The sequence below is a fragment of the Anastrepha obliqua genome, chromosome 1, assembly GCF_027943255.1.
Source record: "Anastrepha obliqua isolate idAnaObli1 chromosome 1, idAnaObli1_1.0, whole genome shotgun sequence".
In the NCBI taxonomy this organism is placed as follows: Eukaryota; Metazoa; Arthropoda; class Insecta; order Diptera; family Tephritidae; genus Anastrepha; species Anastrepha obliqua.
In genome coordinates, this window is record NC_072892.1 from 99,685,281 (window position 1) to 99,696,093 (window position 10,813).

Here is a 10,813-nt window from a genome sequence, read left to right on the forward strand (position 1 = left end):
ATGATATGGGGGAAATGGCAACTGTTTTCCAAACAGAAGTTTTTGCCATCCTAAAAGTAGCCGAATAGATAATCAAGAGGAGATGGAGCGGGAAACAGATTGGAGTTTTCAGTGACAGTCAAGCTGCACTGAAAGCGCTGGAGAACGTGAAGCAAACCTCAAAGATTGTTCAGAATGTAAGAAGAAGCTTAATTCAGTCGCAAGACAAAGCAGGGTTGTACTTATATGGGTTCCGGGACACTCCGGTGTTCAAGGAAACGAAATTGCCGACGAATTGGCCAACCGTGGATCAGCGGTTCCCCTACAAAGGCCAGAGTCAATAATTGGAATCAGTTTCACAGGAATCATGAATTGGATCAGCGATTATGTAGGCTACATAAAGAGCGATGGTCCACTTGAAAATCTCCTCCAATGAAAAGATGTACAAAGCCTCGGATGAGAACTTCCTATACTTCCAAACGAACTAAGTACTACGAGTTGAGGGCATTCACCTGGAATGTCCGGTCCATTTAACAGAAGAGAAGGCGGTACCTTTTCCTTCTATGAACACCTGGAACGTTCTGTTGAGCTCTACCCTCGCCCTGACATAAAAATCGTAATTGGAGACTTCAACGCCAGGATGGGCAAAGAAGGAATTTCCCACAGTCGGAAAATTCAGCCTGCACAGCGAAACATCCGGTAACGGACAGAGACTGATCGACTTCGCCGGGACCCGAAACATGGTAGTCTGCAGCACCAGATTTCAGCATAAAAGGATACACCAAGCAAGGTGGCTGTCTCCTGATCGAAAAACGCGAAAGCAGATCGATTATGTTGTGATAAATGGAAGACTACGCATCATCCGAGGACCCAACATCGACTCGGATCATTACCTCGTTGCAACCAAACTGGGCACACGACTCTGTGCAGCAAAAAACCTACATCTAACTACGCAAAGAATGTTTGATATCGAAAAGCTGCAATCACAACAGACAGCCGGAAGATTTGCCACTCGACTCTCTCAATAAACCGGCATGCACGAGCAATGGAGCAACATTTCTCGTTCTCTACGTACCGGTGAGCCCGAAAAAACAGTTGGGAGGACGAGGAGTGTCATGCTCCCGCAGAATAAAAGCCATGTGGGATTGCTACCGGGAGCTATGAAAGGAAGAGGAACGTATTAGCCGACAGAAGAAACGAGAGGCCGAAATTCGTGAGTACGAGAAGCTTGAGATGCTGGCCAATAGGAACAACGCCCGAAAGTTCTACCGGAAAGTTCGGCAGCTTACAGAAGGTTTTAAGATCGGGGCGATATCCTGTAAGAACAAAGACGGCGATCTGGTGACTGACATCCAGAGCATTCTTAAATTATGGAGGGAATACTTCTCGAACCTGTTAAATAGTAACAACTGCGCATGTCACAGAGATTGTGAAGATCGTCGTCCACGGAATTGTCGTTCCGCTAGCTGACCATGACGAGGTGAGAATAGCGTAGTGCGTCTAGAGAACAACAAAGCCGCGGTAGCCGGCGGACTACCGGCTGAGTTATTCAAACAAGTCGGCGAGGAGCTGGTAAGGTGCATGCTACAGATTCTATGCAAAATATGGTCGGATGAAAGCATGCCTGCCGATTGGAATTTAAGTGTGCTCTGCCCAATCCATAAGAAGGGCGATCCTGCAATTTGTGCCAATTACCGCGGGATTAGTCTTCTAAATATAGCCTATAAGGTTCTAGCGAGCGTATTGTGTGAAAGGCTGAAGCCCACCGTCAACCAATTGATTGGACTTTATCAGTGTGGCTTTAGACCTGGGAAGTCCACCATCGACCAAATATTCACAACACGCCAAATCTTGGAAAGGACCGATGAAAGGACAATCGACACACACCATATTTTCGTCGATTTCAAAGCTGCATTCGACAGTACGGAAAGGAGTTACCTTTATGCCGCGAAGTCTGAATTTGGTACCCAGCAAAACTAACATGGCTATGCAAGTTGACGTTGCTCAATACCAGCAACAGGAAAAGTATCTGAGACTCGGTATATTTTGCTGTCGCCGTTTAATCATTTTATTTCACGCGAGCATGAAAGGAATGCTTAAGTGAACTCTAAAAAGAATTTTTTAATATTAGTTTCTCCTTATTCTCTTTTTACACAAATTTTTTGCGAACATAGTTATTATATAAAAAGAGAATTAAGCGTAATTCCCCTTCTTTTTGTTTGTATATTCTCGGAGCTCGACGTCACAATAATTGGAAGGCGCAATCTCTTACTCTATCATTCTTCGTATAAGATGCCATCTTTTTCCGCGAAATATCTGTCGGGAGTTGATTTTATAACGTGCGCAGTGTTTCAGCGGCTATAGTTCTCATAGCGCTTGGTATTAGCATCGCAACTAAAGGGTGATTTTTTAAGAGCTATAGGAAAGTTTTTCAAAAACACACACGTAAAATTCAGAAAAATGCATAAAATTTTTATTTAAGTCGATAGTACAGTCCATATAATTTAATGTTTGAAGATTATTTCACGCAAATGTTGACCGCGACTGCGCTTCAAATGGTCCATCCGCTTAGTCCAATTTTGGCATACTCTTTCCAATGTTTCGGCCGGTATCTCACATATAAATGCTTTAATGTTGTCTTCCAATGCGTTAATTGAAGCAGGCTTGTCTGAATAGACATTAGCTTTAACATAGCCCTAAAACATAATCTAATGGCGTTATATCGCACGATCTGGGTGTTCAATCGACAGGTCCCGAACGTGAAATAAAATGTTCACCGGATTCGCCTCTCAACAAGTCCATTGTTACGCGTGCTGTATGGCATGTGGGACCGACTTGCTGAAACCACATGTCATGCAAGTGGGCAAAAAAGTCGGGTATCATTTCACGGTAGCGCTCACCATTCACAGTTACGTTACGATTCGCAGCATCTTTGAAGAAGTACGGTCCAATGATACCTCCAGCCCATAATAATTTTCCACGTTGTTGAGTAACAGAGGCCCAATTGCTGCGAACGGCGACGAATCGATAATTGATGGTCATCATTAACACTGGCCGATACAGCTGCGATATTTTGTTCAGTTCGCACTCTACGTAAGTGTTTTGGTGGTTTGATGCCCAATAATGTAAATTTGGTTCTAAATTTAGTCACAATAGCTCGAATAGCCCCTTCAGTGGGTCGATTAAACTGAGCATAAAATGGAAGAAGCGCGCGATAAACTTTCTTAGCAGAACACGCATTTTTATAATAAAATTCAATGATTTACAAGCGTTGTTCGTTTGTAAGACGATTCATTGTTAAATTATAGACCAAACTGAAGATGTTTGACAGTGAAACAAAACACGAAACGTGCATTAGCTGTTTAAACCAACTGTTTAAAAAGTTAATAGCTAAAAATCACCCCTTACTTTCTTTATTTTCTTACTTAAGAACATTTCACAGCATGAATAAACAGTGGATTAAACTTAATTTCCTTAACCTTCAATGTAGCCAATTTCCTTGTAAATCATACATTTAAATTTGTGAAGCTTGTGGCCAGTCGGACGGACCAAGTAAATAAGGAGTAAATGAATGTGGAAAAAGTATTAAATATTTAAATAGCACTAGTTGCACGAAGAACAGCAACAAACATTTCGTTAGCCGAAATCGTGCCGCATCCAAAACTGAGCGCACGTACATACATTAGAGCGGGTCGAAAGTCAAGTTAAAAAAACTACACTTATTTATGTTAAAAGCTAAAAAATATTTTAGACTGTCAAAATAAGTTTTTTGCTACAGTTTTCGGATTTCATACTCGTTTTTCATATTTTTATAAAGGTCACGACGACTAAATTATAACTGAACCAAATATTTGCGTTGCAGTCGCCGTAGCCGAATGGCTTTGTGTGTAACTACTATACGCTAGTGACCGGGTTGGAACTTCGGGCATGAAAAACAAAATGATAGAAAAAGTTTTTTTTTTAAACGGTCACTCCTCGACCGGCAATCACAAACCTCCGAGTTCATTTCTGACATGAATAAGTTTCTCATAAAAACCATCTGCCTTTCGGAGTCGGCTTAGAACTGTATACCTGCATTTGTGGAATAACATCCAAATCGGGGCAGGACCTGTGCCAAAAAAAAAGGTTTTTAAAAACTTAATCGAATACTACTGAAGCAAAACTTTAATGCTTTTTTGAGGTAATTAATTTTTTGAAAATAAAATGGATTTTGATCGCACAAATCTTAGTTTATTCGTGAAATTACTCGTGAAGTATGATTTCCGAGAAAAATAACACCTGTAAAGGAAATGTAGAAACGTGAAATATTTAAAAAAAATGGTATCCAATCTTTTACAAGAAATCGAACATAGAGCACCAAATAAAATCGTTTAGGCGGTTTTCAGGGTGGACCAAACAACTTTTTTTTTGATATTTCGAGTTACTTTCTAAGTAAGGTTTCAAATAGGGGTTTACTTTAACAAACTTTTTCTGTACGAAGACTGTTCCTTCCTAATTTACACATATTGTTGAATAATATGGCTCAACCCTTGGCCTGACCAAATAGCCGACACATTAATCTTACGGATTTACGTGCGAGTTGCACAGCAAATTTTAAAACTGTTGAGATAAAGTTTGTTCGCGTATGTACGCGGAGAGGCATACCGAGAAAGGATAGGAATTGTACCGCTATATAAATCGCTGCGTGAATTTCATTAGCTAATTTTGAATCCTCCAGCAATCCTTAGTTTAGCTTTAATGCACTTTATCACTGTTGGCACAAAAACAAGAAATTAAGACAGGATTTTAAATAAATATGTTTCTTTGCATATTTTCAACGTAGGATGGTCGACGGTGCGTTATCATGGTGCAAAATCGACGAGTCTTTCATTTTTGGCGATTTGTTTTAAATAAACATCCAATAAAGCTCAAATAATAGCCCCTATTAACTTATCAACTATCTGACATTCTGGAGCTCTCCACTCAGTCACCTTATGGCTGGATTTCGTGTCGTACGCATAAACCCACGTCTCATCTCCAGTAATTATACGTTTGATGAATGAAGGGTTGGATTCAGCCATATGTCTTGATGCGGTTCCGTTTTGGTATGAAATTCAGGTGCTTTACGGCCAACCTTACAGCAACACAGCGCAAACTGAAATCATTAACTAGGATGCCCTGAATGGGTTCGTAAGCAATGCTCAAGTCTTCTGCCGGCTCTATGCTGCTCTTTGCTGCTATTGATCAACTTTTATTTCGCTTTATTGATGTTTTCGATGTCGACGGCCTGCCACTATGTTTGTCATCTTTGATAACTCACGATCTCCTCTGAAGCATACATGCCACGAGTATGATTATCGAAACATTCTCCCGTTATTTCTACAGTTTTCGCACCATTGAATCAATTTTTAACGCAAAATTCAATACAAACTCGTCGTTGCAAATTTAAATCCATTTGTAAAATTGTAAAAAATCGAAAACACGGAGGTAGATTTACTCAAGACGGCATAACTTTTACAAAATGTCAAGCAATGGCGATCAAATTTTGGTAAGTTTGTTAAGCACAGACATAGCAATCTAACAATGAAAAACCGCGGACTTAGCGCGTTACCTGGCGGTTGTTCCGGGAATTTTTCTGTGGGACTGCCCACCTGTCGTTGCTTAGGAACAACGCCTTCTTACTGCTTGGAGCGCTTCTATCTGTATGTCACATTTTTCTGGCAGAAGGATCGCACAGATGGTTGAGGACTTCGCTAAAGAGTGGTGTCTCTGCGCTATTACTGCGGCTGCCCGCTTCCTCGTCACCAGACGCAATGTGTAACTGTGTGCTTTTCTTTGTTTTTGCTTGTTTTAGAGGACACAATGCAAATAATGCGCTGACTATAGCGCGGGAGTAAGGAAGGAAAGGATAAGTTTTTGGGGTTGAGGAATGAGATTTTTTTGTTTTTGTTTTAGAAACAGGGAAAGTAGATACATTTGGAAAAGTGCGAGGACCGTGCTTTACATGGGATTCGAAACCACAACCTCTGGGAAAGTAGGTAAATTTTGGTCCTACAACCTCTCTGATGGCAGGCTAGTGCACTTACGCTTTAGTCGCATGAAAATAAAAAAAAATCTGTTATTTGAAGTTGACTCATCACTTGCTTTCAGGGAATGTTTCTAAATTTTTACCACCATGTGAGCTTAAGTCTCTCGCGACACCGTACTTCTTAAATACACTCTGTCTCACTTTATTAAGTCCATTTGTTTTTATGCAAAATTTCTTTTCAGAGTTGTCCAAAAAAATATATATATATTTTTGCCAATAATTTAATTATGTTTTAAGAAAACTGATTGCTAAAAAAGTTCTCTTCATCATATGTGTAAAATGGAACTTATTTTACCTTGACAACTTATACTTTTTGATTCTAGTGATAAAGGCCTCAGATGAAGATATTAAATTAAAAATGTTTTATTACTTGTTTCATTGAATAATCTGTGTGACCACCATTCTTTAAAATTACTTAAAAAATGCGATTTGCTATAGAGTCATAAAGTGAGTTAAGGAAGCTCGAAGAAATCCGTCACCCTTCTGCGTTAACTGCAAGAACTAATGAAATGTATTCTCATACACTTTATCATTCCTGTTACTGGAAGGGTTGTTGGAATAGTTAATAAATTGTATGATATATTGGTACGAAGTTTATTCAAATAATGATTCTTCCCTCGAGTTTGGTACGAGCTCTGTATTCCACCCTGACAGCACCAACAGAAAGATTCTCTATATCAGAATTTTTTTTCCTTTGCTTCCATTTTCAAAAACTATTTCTACGATTTTAGGTATAAATTAATTTGCACATCTACTTATTGAAGCTACAATGCCTTCGTCTGGCGATTTCAATACAATATATATATTAGGTGGTGTATCTTTTCGGAACAGTTCGATGGATTAAATTTGTTTTTGGTGTTTACTCGGACTTCATATTGGCAATTTAAATTGTTTTTTTGAAGTGAAACTTCTTCAAGGCCATGCAACGTTTTGGGCATTTTTGTTCCGCGAGAGTGAAAAATGATATAATGTAGAGGAAAAGGAGAGTGAGAGCAATATCTTATAATATATAAGTATATTTAGCGATGGACAAGTATAACTTATATAAGTGTACAAGGGAGTGAGAAAGAAGCACATCATTAAGCTTAGGGAGATTATTTGGATAGTACTCGTAATCTGTATGTTAGTGTTATTGAGAATATGCAAATTTGTATTTAATTATGTATGTATGTATGTATGCATCATATTGGCAATTTAAAATTTATTTTGCATTGAAACTTCTTAGGCGTCGATGGACGAGCGAGAATGGAGAGTAAATTTCAAGGCCATGGAACGTTTTAGGCATTTTTGTTCCGCGAGAGTGAAAAATGATATAACGTAGAGGAAAAGGAAAGAGAGAGCAATATCTTATATAAGTATAATATACAATAATGATAGAAAGAAGATTGCGCCCATCAGAGCGTACGTGACGTCACGTTTGCTGAGTTGTGCAGTATTACCAACCATTTGCTCTTCGCAATAAATTTAGTGCTTTTTTATACCGAAAATGCGAAAATTTGGAAGTTTCGAGTTTGTTTCTTTTTTTTTAATTTAAAGCTACCGAAACTTTAGGTTAAAAAACAAACTTTATTATTAAACAAAAAAAGGTTAGAAAAGGTCACTCTGAGAAGATTTTAGTGCTAATGAAAATTAGTTGGTTTTTATAAAATTTGATATTTGGAAAGTGTGAATTTAATTTTTGGCTCCATTTAAGGTTATGCAAAAATATTAAATGCCCCTCTCTCAACTCTTCTTAAGATTGAAAACCTTTTTACACATTTTAAAAAGCCTTTGAATTTATTGAATGCGAATTAAAACCATAGAGGTGTAATCGTTTCTTCCGGCCATCAATCCTTAGTGAGACATAGGACATTAAGAGTTATATATTACTATACTATACAGAAAATACTAAAGAAACCATACTGACTTTTTTACAAAAAGAGTACCTTATCTAGTTACATAACTTCCAATATAGCAAAAAAGTCGTTCCCTTAACAAAAGAGTCTCGCCTAAAAAAAAAACTCATAAATTAAATTATACATAAGCATAACACATTTATTTAATATAAGAAAACGCACATTTTAAAGACAATTTGTCACGCATACAAAGTTCTTTAAGTGATTCAATAAAAATTTGTTGGGTTATTTTCTTTGAATGGGCATTTTAGTGCGTTTTTATATCCAAAGCTAGGCAACACTGCAGTAGCGAGAGAGAGATTTAACTGTCGAAAGCAGAAGAACACCAACAACACCTGCAATCGCGGGCAATGCCACCAGATGTTAAAAAAAGTAAAGCTAAATAAAACTGAGTGAATTATTTAAATAATTATTAAAAAATGTATATTTTACAAAATTATAAACATGACATTTTAATTAGAACAACTAGAAAAATGTCATGAAGAAAGAACTAAAACTCCGAGACACAAAATAATAAAAATAACAAAAAAAAAAAAAATGATAAATCAAGTTACGAAAATGGTAATCTGGAAATACTGAAGCTAAAATCACGTAACTAGTTGTCAAATTCGTTGAGCGCAAAGTAACGGGAGCACGATAGGCGCCACCTCATTATTCTTTCCATCATGTATAATATATTTAGCGATGGACTAGTATAACTTATATAAGTGTACAAGGGAGTGAGAAAGAAGCACATCATTAAGCTTAGAAAGATTATTTGGATAGTACTCGTAATCTGTATGTTAGTGTTATTGAGAATATGAAAATTTGTATTTAGTTATGTATGTATGTATGTATGTATGAATATATGTATACATGTTCTTGCGGGTACTATATGATGGGGAAATTGGGGAATTCAATCGAGTGGTGCCATTTCGGAAACTTTCAATAGAGAGTTTCTAGTTGTTGATATGTGTTTATGGATGTGTGCAAATACATTGCGAATTCTTCGTTTAATGAGTCTACATACATACATAAGTGTGTGTGTACATATATTGGTTGTATAAAAATAATTTCAAAGTTCGATAACAACTTTATTACTACATGCATATTAGGGCGGGTCGATTTAAAAATCACTCATTGCTCTGTGAAAATCGTATTCTGGGGATCAAAATAAGAAACTTTCCCGAAGGAACCATACCTCTAAAACGAATTCTGATGTCCCCCAATTTGGGTCGAACGAAAAATCTCACTTTGACCCATTTAGAGTGCTCCAATCGAGTCCAAATGTATGATCGACCCCCACTAACTTTGGACGGCCGATCCACCCATGCCAGTGGCACACCCACTGGAACTCCCCTGGGGGGTTCCCCATACAATCATTTCAAAATATCACCATTTTTGTCCTTTACATGAGAAAAGAAACTAAAAAGTTCGACCCACACTGGGGGACATCAGAATTCGCTTTAGAGGTATGGTTCCTTCGGCAAAGTTTCTTATTTTGATCTCTAGAATATGATTTTCACAGAGCAATGGGCGATTTTTTTGCCTCCCCACAAATCGACCCGGCCTAATGCATATATACTTACACACCAACACGTAAGTTATACTTTAAAGTTAGTTTACAAAACAATTGTTCATTGTCATAATTTAAGCTTCTATACGCTCATCTGCTGTTTTTTTTTTTGTAAATTTTGTCTATTTGTATTCTCTGCAAATGTTGCGAATTTATTTAGATATATATTCTTTCTCTCTCTCTCTTTGTCATTCTCTCTTGGGTCTCTGCCTCTTTCTTTGTCTGCCTGGAAAGTTTCACTTCTGTTATGTGTACTACGCTACACGCACTTTTTTTTAACAAAGTTTAATTTTACCGAGCTTCCCCTAAATCTCCTTCTAAGTAAATACTATTAAATATATGATTTTTGTTTTACTTTTAGTTATCATAGTATATACATAATCGAGACTCGAGGTATTATCGGGAAAAGTTTTTGAAAGTCAAGGAGTATATCTTTATGTTTTAAAGATCTATTGTTTAGAAGCGAATTTAATGATGGTATACACAATGTAGGTATATATATGTACCATACTTATATATGCTATGTTATGCATTATTCGGCGCGTCGCTGCCGCAGAAGAACTAATTTTATTGAAATATTTATTTTGTTTAGTTATAATGGGTATAAATTTAGCACATTTGTTGAAAGTCTGTGATTTATTAATGAGATTTTATTCAAGCGTTTAGAATATACAATATTTTTCAATATATAATATTTTGTTTTTCCGTCTTTAGCTAAAATTAATAAACTTTTTGCTTGTGGAATGAGCAGATCTTTTCCGTCAGATTTTCCATTTAGAATAGTTGCCTCGATGCTGGCATAATGTGACAGTTTGTACGGCGGTACATCAGGATGATCCAAGGTATTTCTATGTAACAGAATCGACTGCAATTTTCTCATGAATTGCGTGATTTATTTTATTTATGTCGGTGTTTTTTGGTACTGAAAATGCAAAGCTATTTATGATTTTTATAATTAATTTGATTTAATTTTCGGAATTGTTCAACGTATGACACAATTATGCAAAAAATTCATTGGGAATAATATTGATTGTGTGGAGGATGGTTCCATGTGTAGAAGTCCACGCAAGTGGGGAAAGTTACTGATCGCCATTCACTTGGGAGTGGCCAGGATGATTCTTCTACATATGGTTCAAGCAGCTCACAACGTCCGGGATTAGCCCACGTATCCTCTGGGTAGATTCCGAACACCCGTTCAGGAGTGAGCTAACGTGAGAAGCATTCCAGGATAGCTGGTTGTGCGCTGGGTTTGGGACCCGCCACTTAAAAACACGGGATGACATCGCAAGGACAGCGCCAGACTGGAATCCCCAAGGA